This window comes from Aulonocara sp. 'chitande type north' Nkhata Bay, linkage group LG4 (genome assembly GCF_057382095.1).
Source record: "Aulonocara sp. 'chitande type north' Nkhata Bay isolate Kocher_YH1m ecotype deep benthic linkage group LG4, A_spYH_male_GT1.1, whole genome shotgun sequence".
Classification (NCBI taxonomy): Eukaryota; Metazoa; Chordata; class Actinopteri; order Cichliformes; family Cichlidae; genus Aulonocara; species Aulonocara sp. 'chitande type north' Nkhata Bay.
The window spans coordinates 19,570,315-19,589,997 of record NC_141347.1 but is presented as its reverse complement, the minus strand read 5'-3'; the positions used below and the strand labels follow the sequence as shown (position 1 = coordinate 19,589,997).

Here is a 19,683-nt window from a genome sequence, read left to right as displayed (position 1 = left end):
AATTACACATGTGAAAACATTGTTTGATTTGATTTTCTTTGGTTTGCTTCCAAAAACAAAAACTCAAATCTTTTAACAATGATGTATAACTGCTGTTTTCTTTTGTCTTTTCTTTTCTTTTCTTTTTGCGGCACTGTTGTCAGAAGCGCCGAGTCTCTTCCTGACAATAGTAATTAACTTAATGACATATGAGCACCATAAAATGGCGCGGATATGTCACTTCGTGAATAGAAAGGTGGTTGAACTGAGCGCCGTTACTCTGCATTACATCTGTCTCAAGAGTCTCAGGAATTTCACTAACATTAACACAGTCGGGAAGGGGTGATCGGAAAAGAAATAATTACAACAATTACTTCTTTGACTTTATCTGTGCCTGACATGTACATACACACAGTACACTCACGTATGCACATGCAGAATATAATAACTGTGGTAAGTGAAACACTGCCAATGTTAATTACAGTGTTGCCAGTAAAATAAGTGCAATAAAAGTGGAAAAAGATGGCATAATATATGCTTGTTAAGACACTAAAGAATGCTTTCGCCCTAATGCCAAGTTGTATGCCACACACAAACACACACACACGCACAGAAACACACAACTGGGCAGAAGCTTGTGACAGGTTGGCTTTATTTCTTAAGATTGCAGCATGTATGTAATTCACTATGTAGGCATATTTTCATATACATGTGACAAATGGTTTGAAAAATGAAAAGCAACGTCATCTTTATGATGTCTTTCTCTGCCTGAACACACTATGCTTAAGATAGATTTTTATCACCTACCTGTTTCCAGTATGTGTTGTCCACTCTTTAAGTGTTTATTTCAACACAAAGATGGAAAGCTCCTCTTCTTGATTTGCATTTATGAAGATCTTCTTACGCGCTTTGCTCTTCGTTCTGCGGATCCTCAGCAGTTCTGCCAGGATTTTTCTAGTGAAGACTCTTGACCTGGAGCTGCATTCAAAAGAAATACAAATAAAAAAACTGGGGTTAAACACGACTATCATCTCTAACAGCATTTTACAATAAAAAAAACCTCTTATTGCAAAATTCTTTACCTTTTTATAGCCATTTTTACATCACGCTCCTTAACAGGTGAATTAAAAGCAGAGTGCATTGCTGTTACTTCATTAAATTCATTGTGCACTGTCACTACTTCATTAATTTACTAATGATGTTTATTACAATTTATTCATTATGCTAAGTAAAGATGAATGCTGATATGAATCGCAATAAACTGCACAGGATTAAACAGATTGAAATGGCGTTATAAAGAAATATCTTCTGGTAAACTATATCCATCCTTAAAAAGAAAGATTGGAAAAATATACATAAACACTGGATCACTCAGCACTGATGGATTTTAAAATACATTTTAAAAGAAAGGGGTTGGCAACTATGATGATTAGACTTAATGTGAAACTCAAGTGAGACAGATAGAATAAGGTCATCTATCCATCCACCCATTTTCCACCATGTATCTGGGTGTGGTTTGTGATGTCAGCAGACCGCCCTCGACCTGATCACACTAGACCAAGGCTACGTCCACACGTACCCGGGTATTTTTGAAAACGCAGATTTTTCTATGCGTTTGCACCTTTCGTCCACACGTAAACTGCGTTTTTGGTCACTGAAAACGGAGATTTTTAAAAACTCCGGCCAGGGTGGATATTTTTGAAAACTCCATCTTTGCATTTAGGTGTGGACGAGAAAAACGCAGAAAACGCAGCCTCAAAGGTGTGCGCATTTTTTGACGTCACACTGTGCGCCACGTTATTGTTTCGGTGAAATGAATTTCTACAATACTGTTACTGTTAATTCTACTCTCTGCAGTGTTTAAATGCTTACATATAAACACACAGTTACTGTCCCTCCACACATACCACTCAGTTCTGCTTCTATGCCCCAGCTTTGTTTACTTTTTCCCACCGAGGCTTCTAGACTTCTGATTGGCCAACATTTCTGCACAGTTAGGAATATATATCGCCACCTGTTGCTTTGGCAAGTTCCTAGCAGCGTTTTCCTTCATTTCTGCCTTTACGTGTGGATGGGATTAATTTTTAAAACGAAAACGGAAAATCTCCGTTTTCAAAAATACCCGTGTACGTGTGGACGTAGCCCAAGACAGTGTGTCCTGGGTTTGCCCCGGGCCTCCTCCCATCATGATATGCCGAAAGCACATCACCATTTATAGAAAGTTCATCCACGATCTTATTCTTTTAGTCACTACCCAAACCTGAGGTGGGTGTCCAAGGTGAGGGTAGGAATGCAGACTGACCAGTAAACAAACATCTTCACTTTTATGCTGCACTTTCTATTCACCACAACATATCTCTCAATTTCACTTCTCACTCTGCCCTTACTTGTGAACAAGTTGCATAAACTCCTAAATTTGCAGCAGTAGGGCCCCCATTTTCCAGCTGAAAACCATTTCCTCAGACTTGGAGAGGATAATTCTCATCCCAGTTGATTCACACTAGGTGGAAAAATGAAGCCAACAGAATCACATCTACACATAGCAGAGATGTGTACCTGCTACCCTTGTACATGTACTTGGGCAAACTCCCAAACTCCCTCAAATATCCTTGAGATGATAAAGAACTGGTCCAGTGTTCCACAACCCTCAGGTTTCACTGTTATTGTCCAAGTGCATATAGATGTCCCCTGGCAGGACAATGGCAAGAAGGTGTGGCTGTGTGGTGCTCATTTCGTTGCATAGACTCAAACAACATACAGGACCAGTTCCCAAATCCAAAGGCACATGGGAAAAAAAAATTAAAATTCTGATCGTCCAGGGAAATCCCCAACATACAGAAACAGAGCTAGGGGCAATCCCAGATTGCAGTAGAGTCCAGCCTCTTTCTAGGAGACTTGTTCCAGAACATAAGCCATGTGTTGAAGTGAGCCAGACTATATCTAGCCAGAGAGGTGGCATTCCATATAGCAGGAGCCAGTTTTTACATCCAAGGATTGGAACGCCAGACAGTTGCTCATTTCACATTGCTCAAACCCCTATGACATATGGTGGGCCCATTGGAAGACTATGCACTGCTGAGCACGGCTAAGTCCTAGGCGTCAAGTGCCTGCTCTCAAGCCCCTACCCCAGGTATGAGTCAAGGGTGTGAGCCCTGTTAACCCTGGTAACTTAGTCCCCTAGTCTTGCCGTCTTAGTCTGGCTCTTCACTCATGATAAGTTTGCCTTGGGAGATCTTCCCAGGGGCAAAATGTCATGAACAAAATAGTAGCTCCTGGGATCACTCAAGCACACAAACCCTTCCATCATGAGGCTATGGAAAAAGTCAAAAGGAAAATGTCACTGCTCTATCGCACTCTCATTCTTTCACTATTTGTCTTCCTCTCCCTCTTTCTCTCCTATTGACCTTTGCTTACTATTTCAGCTGCTGTGGTTTACTCTAATTAGCATCACCAGGGCAGACAACTGGAGTGACAATAATGATGGCAATAATAGCTGATGGCTACAAGGTGGCAGATGGCTCCATCTGTAAGTATTACTATATATATATAATGAGATGCTACCTATCTTCTGTTTCAATCACAGTGCAGGACACCTGTCACAACATACCTCCAGTCATCAATACACAACACCTATCTATGAACAATTTGTGCAAATAACTGTCAGAGAAACTGACATACTTCTTTTCCTCTCTCCGAGGCCTCTCTCTTTGCTTCTGTGCCTTTCTTTATCTCTCTCTCCTTCACTCTCTCTCTCTCTCCCTTCGGCACTGTCACCCTTTCCCTGACAAACACAAGCACAGACATCCACACAGACAGTCTAAATCAGTTAGGGAGAGTCTGTGCTAGCTGCCCCACAGTGAGCAGAGCAGGGCATCTCATTTTTAGCAATAATACTCGACTGATCCTGTTTCTCCGTTTCAACTTGAATGGAGAAATATCACCAGATTAGACATGAACATTACTGGGCACAGTAAGTAGGGATGGGCATGAGATAAGGCAGGAGCTCATGCCTCATGAAAATGCATGCATGCTGAGGACAACACATCCTATTAGCTCTCACTCTGCACATGATATACTTGCAAGGGGCATGAGTGCAGTCACAGAGCAACAAACACATAAACACACGGACAACATTTTGACTTTAACAACTGGTGCAAATTTCTGAAGAGCAAGTCAGGAATGATTGAGGACAGAAATTATCATTATTTAATTAACAAGGAATTCCTAAACTATGGTGTGTCAAAGACTTTACAGAAGATAATGAGCTGGACTGGAAAGAAAAAGCTATGTTAATTAAGCAGCTCAGTGATGCAAACCTTTAAACTTAGTTGTATTTTATTGTTAGTTACTCTGTTTGTGTGCAGAGTATGGAGTCAATTCAATTCCTTCATCATTTTTTCATTATCTTCATTTATCTAAACTAAAGTAAGCACAAAAAGAGTGACAAATATTATGAAAGTAAGTGATCTCCTTCTGTTTCACAGATTATGTTTTGAGATGCTGCAACAGTATATAGACCCACGTTATCAGATTCTGATTTGTCTGTCACTAAGTAGCATTTCTATGAAAAGTGTTATTTATTTGATGTGCTAAAAAAATAAGGCCCAAAAAACACACTGGAAATGTCATGTTCTGTTTGCAATACTAAAACACAGATTACAACATTTTCCAAGTGGCACGCCAGATTTCTGCTTTCATGTCAAATATTATCCATATGTACTAAACCACTTCTGTTTTATGAACGACAACTTTTTCTAGTGAAACGCCCTCTAGTGAGACTTTCAGGTTACTGTCCAAGTTGTCAGAGACTAATAGCCATAAATGCCTGAAACTCTGAGTTTGTCTCTATGTTTGTAGAGGCAGAAATTGGTAGATGTTTACAATGTTTCTTCCCCCCCCCCCCCCCCCAGAGAATAACACTTTTCAGTTGTGCTTTCATTGAACAGCCTTCCATGTTGCAGTCAGTAACAACTTTAACTGTTAACCACAAAGCAAAGCATGAAGTAAAGTAAAGACACTTACAGAAAAAAGAAAGTTTCCACAGGACTCAATGCAATACTGTAAACAAGTAAATCTACACAGCAAATCCAGCATGTCCAAATTAACACTGTCGGATTTGATTTCAACACTGTTGAAGTGTCTATATGGGTCCACACCAGAGAGTGTTAATTTAACTCTTTTTGGAGAGTTGGTACGTTAACTCTGATTTAGTGTTAAACACCAAATCTGTCTGGAGTTGATAATTTAACACTTGGTGTTAAGAGTTTATATATTAACTCTCAAAAGAGTATTTTAGTTTAACTACGTAAGAGTTATCTTCTAATTCATTCTAAAAAGCGGGAATTTTACTGTTCTGAACTTCTAGAAATTTCTTTTGGAAATAAACATTTACTAAAAAGATGCAATGGTTTTTGAAAAACATTTATTCTGAACTGTGCACCACAATTTCAAAACATTTTCTGAAAGACGTAACAGTGTACATGTTCTCACTTTCATTAGAATTTTGTTTATCAAAAGGTCTGACATGGTAAATGCAAATAACAGCATTCTCATCACTTATTTCTTCAATACAATATGCATGTCCTTCATTCATCCCTTTGTGGAACTTCAACGCACTTCTGCTCTCCCCCATATTCCATCTTCACAAGCATATCCTGTGCGGAGATTGAATAAAAATTAGTTGACACTAATTAATGGCACAAATAATCCAGTAAACAATTGCAGCACAGTAAAAAAAAAAAAAAAAGGAATCCTCTTTGAGCCATTACTTGTGTAAAGTATTTTCCCAAAAGACAAAGACACAGGCAACAGGTAATACTGAACTAAATGTAAAACCTCAACCTTTTTAATTTTTACCTAAACCGTGTGCACAAAACTCTGGAGGGATCTAAATGCTAACGTAGAACCCAGTCAGGACGTCAGCTACTGCTGTTTGCTCGTGTTTTTATTTTTATTTTTATGGGCGATCGTTTTCAGGCTTCAAGTAGCACCATTATACCAACATTTCACATTCTAGACATTGTTTTAGGTGTATTTGACCAAAAGTTTGACTGAAAATTCACATGCAAGCTTTTTTTTCAAGGCTGTGGTATTTGCACGCAAACAATACCTTTCAGCTAGCTAAAACAGAATATTATGCTATCACCGAGCAACATGGCTAATGCCTTTCACACAGCTTTGTCTCAACTCCAAAGAGCCACAGAAGTAAAAGCTCATAATAATAATAATTGAAACAATCTTTGAAAAAATGACTTACCAAGCATGGCAAACAACTCAAATATGTAGAGCAAAATGTTCTGAAACGGCTTCACTTCAGCTTCGATTGGAGCCGTGCTGGGGGCGGAGTCTGTGAATTTACTCTGTTGGTGTCATAGCCCCTGTAGGAGTTCAGAGTTAAGAGGTCAAGAGTTAATGTTTCCATTGTAACACCTCCAGATTTGACAGAGAAACACTCATTTTTAACACTCGATTTTAACTACTATCATTTTACACCTCAGAGTTACATTAAAAGAATGTGACTCTGCTTAGAGTAAAATTAACTCTACTTTTGCAAGAAGACCATTAACACCAAAACATTTAACACTTTTGAATTTGCTGTGTACCCTTACTGCTTCCATAGCAATTAAGAGCGTGAGCGGCAACCAGGCGCTGCTAATCAAATGGATTGAATAATTGATCATGAGCAACTGTGAGCACCTCTATAAAAGCAGAAGGCTTAGCAGGAGCACTGAGCTGTGTTTTAGCACAATGCCAAGAAAGAAAGACATAAGGACTTAGACTTAGGGCATCAGTGGTCTTAGAGAAGCAAACGCTGCTTGTAATCTTGGAACCAATAAACAAATTTTCAAATAATTTTAAGTTTGTCATTCTAGGGCAAGAAAGGATAATCACAAATGGAAAAGATTCAATACGGTCTTTGAAACGTCCACGAAAATTTGCTCCAAAGTCAGGCCATGGTCAAAGAAACAGCAAAAACTAAATTAAAATCCAAGAGCTACATCTTAGTTAGTTAGTTAGTTAGTTGGTTAGCATATTAAACCAACCAACTTAAGTCCTTTTATAAAATTATAAAAGGACTGAAGAAATATGGCTCGTTTGTAAGGGTTGCCGGGTGAAAGCCTGTTTTCTTTAAAAAGAACATGGCAGCACAAATTAAGTTTGCAAAGTTGCATCTGAGCAAACCAAAACTTCTGGAGCTCCTTTGGAAAGCTGAGACCAAAGTGGATATGTTTGGCCTTAATGCAATGTTTTTCAGGTTTCACTGTTTAGAACTTCACTGATTGTAAAATGTTTTCCAACATATCAGGTTTATTGCACATGTTTTGATGCATAAATTGCAAATAAACATAGCACTATCTTGCCCTTGGTTTTCATCCAGGAAACACCTCAGCTGTGAGCGGGGAACCACTGTGAGCGGGGAACCACTGTTCACAGCGACACATCTCAGTGGTGCGACCTGCTCAGTCAGCCAGTGAAATGTGGCCTTGTGGTGATGCTGGTGACTTTTCCATCTTTGGCCTGTGGTAATAACTCTGTGTGTACTGTGATTGATCAACAGTGGAGTTTTTATTAGAAATGTAATTATCAATAAATGTAGTAAAAGTGAGTTTATCTATTGGTAGTGTTACTAAACCATTATAATTGAATGGGCGAAGTCTAACGCCTTCAAGTTCAAAATTCTTATAAAATAAGCAAAGACATTTAACCCAAATCCATTATTTTCATGTGAACAACAAATGATGTAATAGAGTTAGTGTAAACTAAGCATGTACTTGTCTCTCAGCATCAGTTATATATTTTGATGTATTTTCATTTATTAATTTACTTCAACAGGTTTGTACTGTCAATATGCTTACACACCAAATCTGGGATATTTTCTTTAGTGATTTGAGCCCGTTCCAAATGTTGTGAACAACTGGTGGTATTACCTTTGGTTCAGTTTTCGGCTTTCTTGTCTGTGTTGTGTGTACTAAAGCCAAAAATGTGCCAAAACAACAGACACGGCGTTTCTATTTGCTACAAGCTGCTGGAGTTGCACAGTCGCCTCAGGATTGGAGTTTTCCTTCACAATGTGGATTGGATAGTCATGTGACAATAAACATGGTAGTGCGTTTTAAAGGCACAGTACATAAAGTACAGGGTGGCTTGGTGGATGCAGCGTATTAATGACTTTAAAAACAAAAAAAATGAAACAATTAATTAATTCATTGCCCAGCTCTAATACTTAATACACATTACTGTGTCAAAAATATCATTTATACTAGTTCAGCGAGCTAGACACAAGGTCAGAAAGAGAATTGGAGCTATTTGGCTAAGATTACTGCAGAGTTGGCTCTTTTCCTTACATACCAGTGTCTCTTCTTGTCTCCCACCCATAATCACATCAAAGAAAAGCAGCTGCTGACACACTGAGAAGGTTGGAAATGAAGCCGTCCAAAGCACAGATGTAAACTAAACTATATTCATAGCTGTGTGCAGTCAGCATTTTTATAGCTCCCACTGCCTCTCATGGGTCCATGGGTGGGTTACACAAATGGGTTACAGAATCTGTGGGAGGCTATGTCTCTGTGTTTGCCCATGTGTTACTCAGTTCTTTGCATTAACAGTAATTAACCAGCAAGTAGACAAAGAGTATAACAATGATGATGGGAAAGGACCAATGAGGTGCCGGGGGATAAGAAGAGGGGGGAAAAGGAGTTTAGAAGTTAAGAGGTTAGGAGAATGAGACACAAACGGTAGCGAACGGTGGGGGGGAAGAGTAGTGATCAAAGGTGTGTGGTTGTTCTGGGTAAGTGCGGTGTAATATAAATACATTATATGGTGTGTTGTTGTGTCAAGATCATTTGAAATTGTTCTGTGTGTAAGAGATGGCAAATTAAATCACTTACAGTTGTCAAAGCAACTTTTTCGTGTTTTGGTTTTTTGGTTTGTTTTTATTTTTTAAAGTTGAAATAGAAGAAAATCATTTTATCTATCTATTTATTTCTTGTTTATTTCTTATTTTATTGTTTCTTGTTTGGTTTTCACCACTGAATTGCACGCTCATTTGAATGAGCTCAGGTGTCAGACTCATCCAATGCAGAATTTTCCATTTCCACCTGAGGCGCTTTCATGGAATGCTTTTGCTCATTGTCTGCATTATACTGAGAAGCTCTATCAAATATATCTACTGTAATTGGTTAAACCTGAGGAGAAAGAATCCATACAAATTGTAGAATTTATCCTAGTTCTAGTTTTTTTCTTTTCAAATCATTTATAAATACCAGAGGCCCAGTGTCACTGGAAACCGAGCATGCCATGCACTTTTTTTCTCAGATCTTACCGTTATGTTACATATATCTGCACACCCACATTTTGGTTCATCTTTGCATCATCTGTTGAAAGAATATAGTTTCACAGCTGGGGTGCACAGGAAGGACCCTGCAATTATCTATGACTGTTTCTTCACTGAACACTCAGGCCTTTTGTGTTCCTGAGATCACCAGTGCTTTCTTTCTCAGAATGTAAGAACTGGCCACATTTAATGTTCCCAATGTTCTCTCTATGATGGTTTATATTGTGTTGCAGTCTGAGTATGTTTCACTTGCATTAAGAGCTCCTTGCTTCCAAATTATACCCTTTGACTCATCTCCAATTGAGTTTGCTTGCAATGAAAATAAAATTGCCATTGACATCTCCAGACCTTTTAACCACTTCATTAATTAAGAAACAACAAAAGAATTTCCCACATCTCTCCGTGAAACAGCTTTCGAGTGAATTAGTCAGTTACATTTGATGTGAATTTATGCTGTAAGTCTGCTCTTCAATTGCTCTTCTTTATTTAAAATATGTTGAATTAAAATAGATTTGAATCCTTTGTTAATTAATTTTTGGGGTCTAACTTGCTCGTCACTGTTACGTGAGCATAAAGAAACTGTAAAGTGTTAACCAACCATAGCTGCTCCGAAGACTTCACATAAAGTTTCATCCATGAACTCTACAAAGGATTTAATGCTGTCTTTGTCTTTGACAAGGTTTCATTAATCTTATGAGTCAGCCGTTACAGTGAGTTATTTCTGTAAATGTTGCTGTTACAATACTTTGGTTTGTCTAAATTCAGACAAAAGTGTCGACCTCTCTATCACCATCTTAGCATAAAGACATGTCTTAATTAACTTGACACAGTGTCTTGATGATGTGAGATATGCCAGATTATGATCTATGTAATTTTTTGGTGGTTGCAAGCAATAAAAGAATGTCTAATTATGCTTGAAATTCATCCAAGTACTTTGCTGCATTTAAATGTGTAACACAGCCACCGAGCAGATAAATGAGAATACAATATTTTTATACAGAATAAATACAGTATGAGAGAGGTATGTGGTCTTCTGCTGCTGCTGCATGTGCTTCAAGGATCATTGTGCTTTCAGAGGTGCTCTTCCGCATGCCTTGGTTGTGATAAGTGGTTATTTGAATTATTTTTCCCTTCCTATCAGCTTGAAGCAGTCTGGCCATTCTACTCTGACCTTTTGCAGCAACCAGGCATTTTCTGGCAAAAGAACTGCTGCTCACAGCATAGTATTTCTTTTTTTGACATTCTCTGGTTTTGTGGGAAAATCCCAGCTCAGTTTGAACTTCAATAGGTCATCTTGATTGTGTCTACATGCCACTACCCTAAGCTGCTGTTGTGTCATTGGCTGATTACATATTTATACTAATGAGCCGTTGGACAGGTGTACCTAATGAAGTGGAAGCTGAATATGAAAACAACTATTTGACCTAAAAGTATCAAAATCTTCACTTTGCCAGTATTTAGGTCGTTTGCTGTTTGATGATAATAAGCACCCTGCAAGGCAAGAAATTGAGGCTGTAAACAAAGACTGGGTTCAGCATCGAATGACTCCCAACAAAGGTCATAAACTTGGGGGAAGCAGGTGAGCTAACTGAGCTGAAGGTGTGAAGGAGGCCACATCTGGTAAATGTGTCACAAATGGTTAGATAATGATGTGAAAGTCAGGCATAACTTTTAGCCTTCTTGTTTCAAGATTAATTATCCCACAGTGTACATACAACGTTTTAATGCAAAGTAAATGGGGGAAAAAGAAAAAAGAGAAATAAAACATGCATGAGTACCACATAGTATTTTTGCTGTAAGAACAGAATTATCAAAGAACATTTAATTTAATCATAACTACAAAAGCCCAGTAAATGAATACTGTTCCCACGTCTTCCTAGACTACACCACGAATGGGACTGACTGAGAATGAGAAAAGACTGAAACTAAGCTTCAAACAAACACTGTCTATCCTCACGTCCCACCCATCTGCGTGTTTGTCTGTCTTTCCTTCAAGGCACATGTGTCCTTAGTACTTCTGGGCAAAATCTGCCAAAGAGGCCTCTGACTGCAGAGCTAAAGGCAGGGGAGAAAAATGAGAGGAAAGGAGAGACAGAGTGATGAAAGGATGACAACGAGTGACATACTGTGTCAAAAGATTGAATAAAGCCTTGATATCAGAAAACACACTACTTCATTCTTTGCATGCCAATTACACACTCAGTACTTTTCGTACCTATAGAGATGTGTTGGATATTTTGCATGAGTGTTTTATTTCCCCTTCTGAGAATCTTGGGAACTCTAATATGCTGTATGTCATCCATGTCTATCAGCAGCTTATATGTATATGTGTACTGTATATATATATACAGTACACATATAGTTTGTCTGTAAAGCATTAGGAGTGTTGATCTGTGATATACTGAGGTCATAATTATAATTATTGTAAAAATAAATCAATTTATATATTTTTTTAAAAAGCACTCATTAAACCTGTCTAAGGTGGAAGAATGAATAAACTTATCCACCTGACTAGCCTTCACCCTTTTCCTAGGCCTTTTCCTGAGCTAGCCTCTAGCCTGCTATCCTGCTGCTTTTTCCAATTCCTCCTCCAGGCCAACCACCTGCCAGTCTGCTACACCAATGCCTCAAGTCTGCTACCCATGAATTTCCTACCTATATTCAGCATTAGACAAATCCTGATAGCTGCCTTTCTGGGAAACTAAGAAAACTCATAAGAGGGCCAGAAAAAAGCAATACTCCTTATTGGCTACTAGATCTACCCCTTGGAATCTCTCTAAATTCCAATTAGGCTTTGCAACAATATGCAAGATGTGTCCTATGCATGTGCTCTTTCTGTCCGAAGCTATTCACAATAAAACCCCTAAACATATACACAATACAATTACTCATCTTTGAGTAGTAGAGGTTACTCTTATTGATAATAAATAGTTGCAGTAGCATGTGGAATCAATTTACAGCAAAATGTAAGAAGAAAGAAAACCTTTTTTTTTTTTTTTAATTTTTAAACTAACTTAGTAGTATAATGTCAGCACATTTTTGCACCTGCATAGAATAATCAGATTTTTCATTACACATTGAGCAGTGTTGCAACCAAGCAGAAGTGCATTTCTCTATTTACTTTATATAGGAATCAGTTCTTCACACAACTCATTACATTACTTTGCAGCATTAGGATCACCTAACATGACCTACATTTCAACACAAATCTACTTTTAAGGAGTGTGTACAATCCACCAACAGCAAAACTGCTGAAAACCTGCCCAAAGAGCACCTGACATAAAAATGTGTTAACCGCAGCTCTGCTGTGCAAACTGAAATTGTATGTATCATATTTCTTTGGCCAGTGCTTGTATTGAGTTGATATTTTGTTTGCAACAGAGGATAGCTATTCCTGGTCACGTTCTTGTTTTTCATGCAACAATCAGACAAAGTGATGTGCATATGTCTACTCCTGAGCATATTTTGCTTGTTTTGCCATTTCTGTCATAGCTGATGTGCAGACTAATGTTTGGCAGTTGTTGAAAAGCAGCATTTGATGGCTAATGGCAGTATAGAAGAAACAAAGACAACTGAAAAATGTATGGGATACAAATAACGGCATAATTGTTTGATAAGTAACTGTAGTGTTATCACTGATAGTTTTCCACTTTACCAATAGCTGCGTCCACAGCATTATAGAAAAGTATGAGGTAAGGCAGGTAAGAATTATTAACTCAAATACATATGAAGTATCATGAAAACATCCTTTATTGATGAAAACTGGACTTAAGTTTAATTTAAGAAAGGTGGTTGGCATCAGTGTGAATTGTGACATTTTACAATCATGGATATTTTGCGTGGTTGCGATATATATTATGTAATATAATACTAAAAGACAAGGCTTTCAGACATATACACTGACTCACTCACTCTCTCAGGCAACTATAACAAACTGCAGGAACAGATATGTAGTCATTGTCATCATCAGCTCCAGCAGCTAGTGGATTTCTATCTGAATAAAAACAAAAACATTTAGATTTTAAGAAAAAAATCTATTTATGCTTCAGATCTTTGGTATCCAAATCATGAAGGTTTGCCTACTACTTCATAACTTTTATTATGTAAGCTGTTTAGAAAAGTATGAGACTGTATAAACGACATGACTGTGCCATGCATATAAACCATGGCACAGTACAGTGTCACATACACAACACACACACACACACACACGCGCACACGCACACACACACACACACACCTAAGCCTGGATTAAGTGTGAGCATTTGTGAAATGATTTGAAACCCTAGGAGAGCAAAGAGGATGCATATGCATTGTGTTTATGTGATGTGCATTTGGCTTAGCTTTGTGCACATTTTACAGCCTATGTCTGCTTGTATTCAGGGCCTGCAGTGCGTCTGTGTGGGTTTCTGTGACTACAGACCAGCAAAACAAAACAAAACAGCTTTAGACTCTGGAAAATGAAAAAGAAGAACAAAGGAACTTTCCCTGGCTTGTTTTAACTGAGGATGTACCGCAATCAATATTATTATTGACTAAAGGAAAGGTAGTGTTTGACTATTGATTACTTATTTCTGCATTAGTCCACAGCTGAAGACTCTCAGCCAGAAAACATAACTGTAAATCTGAAAGCATGTGAACATGAGTCTTTTTTATGAATGAAGGCACAAAGATATACAGTTGTTTTTTTTTTTTCATGTCTGGAAATCTGTAAGCTAAAAGCTAAAAGCTAAAAGCAGCCACAAGTACCTACAGGTTTTTGCAGGCTGCAGGTTAGTGGGGGATGATCTAATCTCTAATCCGCTGGAACAATTTAGAAGTGGTCTTCCCAGAATCATCAAAGGGTGATCCGTCCAAACAGAGCTTTTCGTGTTTCAGTATTTTTTTCATAAAATACAGTCACTTTGGAAGTTTTCCACAGCTTCCGACTCATCCGAAAATCAATTTAATTTGTTGTTTTTCTCACTAATCCACAAATAGTGCCCACAATGAAAATGCAAAAGCCAAGTTTTTCATGTAAATGTTTTTTTTTTTTAAAGGAAAAATCTCAGACTCTGCCTTCATGGAAATGATTATCATTAACAACAACTACCAGGAAAGGATTCGCTTCTGCTGGAGTTTTACTCCTGTTAAAAGCCAGTTTCTCCTTCCCACCGTTGCAAAGTGCTAGCTCATATGGGGTCTTTTGATTATTGGGTGTTTCTCCAGAATACTGTAGCTTATTTACCTTACAGTAGAAAGGACTTTGAGGTGACTGTTGTTGTGATTTGGAGCTGCATAATCAAACCTGAATTCACCCTTCTGTCTAAGCCCAGTGGAAGCGCATTAAGTGAGGCGCAAGACCAAATGCATTCTCAAGTTTTTCCACAGACTGCCAGTGCTGAGCTTTACTGCAACTTTTGTGCCATCTGAACTAGAGAACATTTGTCAAAAACATCCTGAACTAAGGCATGTGCCACATTGTGTCTGCTAACAGACTGTTTTTAAATCCATCAACATAGTAGTTCCTCAAAACATTGCCTATTTGCCAGATCGTGTTGATTTAAATTTCTTCCTCATCCCCAAAACAAATTTCATTTTGAACGGTTGTCATTTTGACATAGTGGAGGAAATCCAGTGCATGTCACAAATGGAAATCTGAAAGAACAGCAGCAATCCAAAGCACAGCAGAATTGCTGGGAACAGTTTATAATTACACAAGGATGCTACTTTAAAAGGGGATATCAGCCAAATTTAAATCATATAGGATTGATTTGAACTCTATTGCTGCCCTCATATTCAGGCCCTTGAATTGGGTTCTCTGCCACTGTGTTTTTATAGGTTTCCTCTTTTTTCATGACCATCCAGGAAGCTGAACTGAAATTTAGTTTTTAGATATAGCTAAGTATTTCTTTTCTTTTCTGAGTGGGGATTTATGATTCTTGTCTTGGTCTTAGAGACCCTGACGTCTACTTGCTACATTTTATATATATATATTGTTGCACATTTTGCTACAGTTTGCTATACAGTTTATATATTATATATATTATATATAATTTTTCATATATTATGCTCGTTCCATAATCTTGTTCCAGATTTCTGGTTGGGTTGTCCCCCCTAGACTTTTAGATGAGGGGTTGTAAGAGTAATGCAAACCAGAAACAGAGATAATTCATCTTCATCCTTTACTTTGAATGCCTGACCCTGCAACCAAATAAGTTTCAAAAATGCAGCTTTCACTTTGAAAGTGAAAGTCTCCATTGCACCGACCACATTTTCACTACTGCTCGGGAAGTACCTTTCTAATGTTTGCATATAGAACAGCATCTTTAATGCAAAAAAATATGTTTCCCCAGCAGGGTCTCCTACTGATCGCAAGGCCCATGAAACTGAGATCTTATGCAGATAAGGTTCAGTGAATTCAGTTAGGAACAGGTGTACTCCAATTAGTTTGTAGAAGCAGCAAGGCATACACATTTATAGCATATCTGTATTTAAAAAAAACTGCTTTTTGCTTTTTTAATGTCTTTAGACTGAAGGGCAAAAAGAATCAAGTCTAAATCATGACAAAATATAGAAGACCTAAACATGTTTTCAAACTTTATAAAAGCATTGCAAACTTACTGATTTGTCAGTGCTTGGCTTTTTCCATTAAATCAGCCATGAGGCCTCCAGCGTCTGTCTTCACCTTTTTCCCACAACAAAATGCAGCTTCAGTGAATCATAAAGCCCAATAAATGCCTCTTTTCTTTAGAAAATTGCTTAAAACAAAAATGCTCAACAGATGAAACAATTGCCACTGTATTCAGGTGTTCAGTGCTCTCTGGATGCCGTTTTGTTTTCAGTACCAGAATGCTCTTAACTTTTGCGTATGTAAGAGGAAAACAAATAACACATTTCACAAACTGGGTTCTAGACCAACTCTGTGACCAAGACATTGCAACAGTCAGCTTCTGTAGGCAAAAATCACACTAATTAGAATGCAAACAGATGCTTCAGTAGAACATGCCACCAAATACTCATCCAAATCAACAGTGCCTAGGCATGCACACAGGCACACACACACACAAGCAGGCTGACTAGAGATACAGTCTCTCTGTGAAACTGCAGTTGCAGAATGGGTGACAGAGCTAAAATATTTATACCCAGATCTTAGCAGTCAGTACTAACAGAGGAGGGAAGACGGGGGAAAGATGGATAACGACAGGGAAAGAGGAAGATATCCAAGAGAGGCAGGCTACAAGAAAAGGGGCGATGGAAAGTGTCGCTGTCTGTGGGTAAGAGGAAAAGCAGAGTGATAACAACAGAGAGAGAGAGAGAGAGATGAGTGTGCAGCACAGATGCCAAATGAATCTAGGGCAGTTCAGAAAAACAAGGCATTATTCCAAAATCCACTTGCTATGTGTGTGCAAGTATGTGCATGTAACTGTATTTCATTATTTGTGTGTACGTGTTTGTGTGTGTAATCTACAAGAAAATATGCTAAGCATCCATTCAAAGTCAAAGTAGCATACCAGAGGTTAAATATCAAGCAGAAATACCACAAGTTTCTCTTGCGATTAATCTCTGTGCTTTTATTCATCACCCTTGAACAATTGCACTGCTCTACACATCCCTCCCACTCTACTTTCTGCCTCCCCTTCTCACACACACACACACACTTCCACAGCAGGCAAGCGAGTTTTTTTTCCCGCTCCTTCATGAAACTCAAACGCCGAGGGATTTTGTATATATGAGCATGGGTGTGAGTTAAAAAGGGGGGGGGGGGGGGGGTTGGCACAAACCAAAGATGATGGCAGATGGCGTCCTTACTTAACACACATACAGTACACACAAACACTAAACACTAAGCAGATACAGTACATCTTCATGCCATGAAAAAAAGAGCACATGCATAACATTCATGGATCATAATAAGCGTCCATCCAGACATGCAAAAGCTTCATCAACCTTCTGTTGAGGTCTGTGCAGATATGGTGGAAAATTTAAAAAGAATCACCAATCACAGCATTTAAAATAGCTCCAATATACTTTTTTTCTCTGACACTGATTTTGATTGACACTTACAAGGTAAACAGTTTCATATTGTGTGCGCTTAACATATGAGTAAGTCCATTTTCTAAGACTCTAAAAATATTGCTCTTATGATTCACATCAGTAACAGCTGCATATTGGATGAGTCATGTCAAAACGCCTTCATCCTCTGGAGATTATTAAATTTAGAAAGCCTCCAAACACTTCATAAAGTTTAAACTAGTTGAACTAATTTCCATTCACTTTTGAAACACTGTGGACTTATTGGTCCAGATCACCACCTTACAGTAAATACACAGATCTGGAACCTTGACTCTTATATGATGATATGTTTTTTTTTCCCTCTCTCTGACCATTTCAGTCAGACAACTCACATTTGGAGTACTTACGTAAGGCAGAGAATAGAGTTCTGACCTCATCACTCCTGGCAGAAAACACTTGCGTAGAGGTATTGGGGAATGATGGGTAAAAATACCTCCAGTCAGTCTGCAGGTCTGCAGGTGGGTGACGTGGTAGTTGAAGCTGAGCAGGGGAAATGTGCACTGGCAGAGTGCAGGGAGAGACGGCAAAATTTGCAGCTTGAATAGTTTCGAAGCACGATGTCAAGAAGAAGGTTTATCGCGTGTGCAGCAGTGCAGCTCTGCTGATTGCTTGAACTTTGCCCCTTTAAATGCATTACCATTGCAATGCTGAAAATTTTTCTCACAGTGTAGCCAATTTGTGATGTTCTATTCTGAAGCGAGGCGTGACCGTCCATACACACATCAAAACACTCGCGCACGTGTTGCTTGAGTTTGTCACCAACACCTACCATCAGACAGACACGCATCAGTGCATCCTCCTCTTTGTGTGCGACAGCCATTCTCCGTCAGAATCATTTTGTCAGTGTCAGGTCATATTGCACCACTTTGTCACTCCAATTACAGTCATAAAGCTCAGAGTTGCAAATCTATTAATGCGAGAACCGAAATCAGACTGGCCCTGAAATAAAGGCTCATGTGAGTTTACTGAGCAGATGTGGAGCTGAGTCCTTACTTAAAAGTGCTTGTCAATTCCCACACTGTTTAAAGCCCGCTGGCTTTCAGCGGATCTGCATGTGGCTATGAAAGTAATGAGAAAAGAACGCCTATGCCTCTAGCTGATTCAGCTAAAATGACTTCAGCATTGTTTTTAAAGTCACACTGTAGCTGAGTTCAGGTAGCACATAACGGGTCTGTGCCACTCGGCAGCGTGGGACTTTACGCTCAGCACTGGGTTGAAAATACTTGGTGACAAGGATTTCTGCAGATTTTCCATCAACTCTTTCCTGAATTTATGGTTAGCTTGACAGGTATGAGATGTGCTTGAACCCTCCTGTGAGAGTTCCTGTCATTCAGCGGGTTAGGTGGTGTTGAAGAGCTGGTTCACCAGCTTCTCATTCCTCCCTGTTTTTTCCCGTTCTTCTTGCCCTTACTCCTCATACTGTAACATTCTTATTTCCCATCTCTACCTGTTACATGCATTGCTTTCCATCATTTCTCCCACTCCCTGGCACCGTTCTGTGTAAACCCTCTGTATTCCTTTCACGTCTCATCCTCCGACACAGGGAAACACAGATTTCCCCCCTATCAACACATTCCCGCCTAGTTGAAGTACAGCTAATGAAACTGACTCTAAATCTCTCAAATCTGTCACTGGATGTTACATTTCTGAAACCCCGTCACAGATTCACTGTCTACTATGTGTCTCAGTTTCTTGCCCAAGGGGACCTCCCACAGGTTCTGGGCAGTGAAGGAGTGACAGTTGTTGTGAAACATGACTGTTGTATTGATTGCACACAGCACCGCAACAGCTGGTAGGCTGAAAAGGGAGCACAGTGTGCTGTGGCCAAGAATTTTGATGTGGAGGAGTAAGCAAGTGTGGATGTTTCCCTGGGGTTATCCCTCTCAGGATCTTTGCATAATCTTTTCTGGTGGATCCAGACATTGATTTGGAGGGGCGTGGCTGGGAAAAAGGGACACTACGAGAGGTAAATCTGGTGGGGAGTAACAATTGTGGGCCAGTGAGCTGAGAAACCTGCTTTCCAGGAATATAAACTTTAGGTAAGTCCATTATGAGCACAGTGCTCAAAATGAACTGGCCCATAATGGACTGCAACTTAGTAAATCAACCCTGCATTTAGGAAGGCACGATACTGACATTTACATCTTTATTTACTGTAAAGGTTTACAGAAGTCTACAATTTTACAGTGTGGCAGATTTTTCATAGTCTCTATCTTCAGATAGAGAAGGTATGAATAGGAAAGGAAAAAAAATCATTTTTATATTATTATAATAGTTTATCAGTTAAAAAGCTAGTTGAAGACCCCGTTGTAAAT

At 38.9% G+C, this 19,683-nt stretch overlaps 1 protein-coding gene across 1 annotated transcript in view; it reads right to left on the bottom strand.

Moving 5' to 3' along the window:
* The window catches only part of elfn2b (extracellular leucine-rich repeat and fibronectin type III domain containing 2b), an 85,989-nt gene that overhangs the window by 60,597 nt on the left and 5,709 nt on the right, over positions 1 to 19,683 (bottom strand). The window contains exon 2 of the mRNA XM_086288943.1: positions 787 to 957. The gene's annotated coding sequence lies outside the window, so the exon portion shown is untranslated. The remainder of the gene's footprint in view (positions 1 to 786; positions 958 to 19,683) is intronic.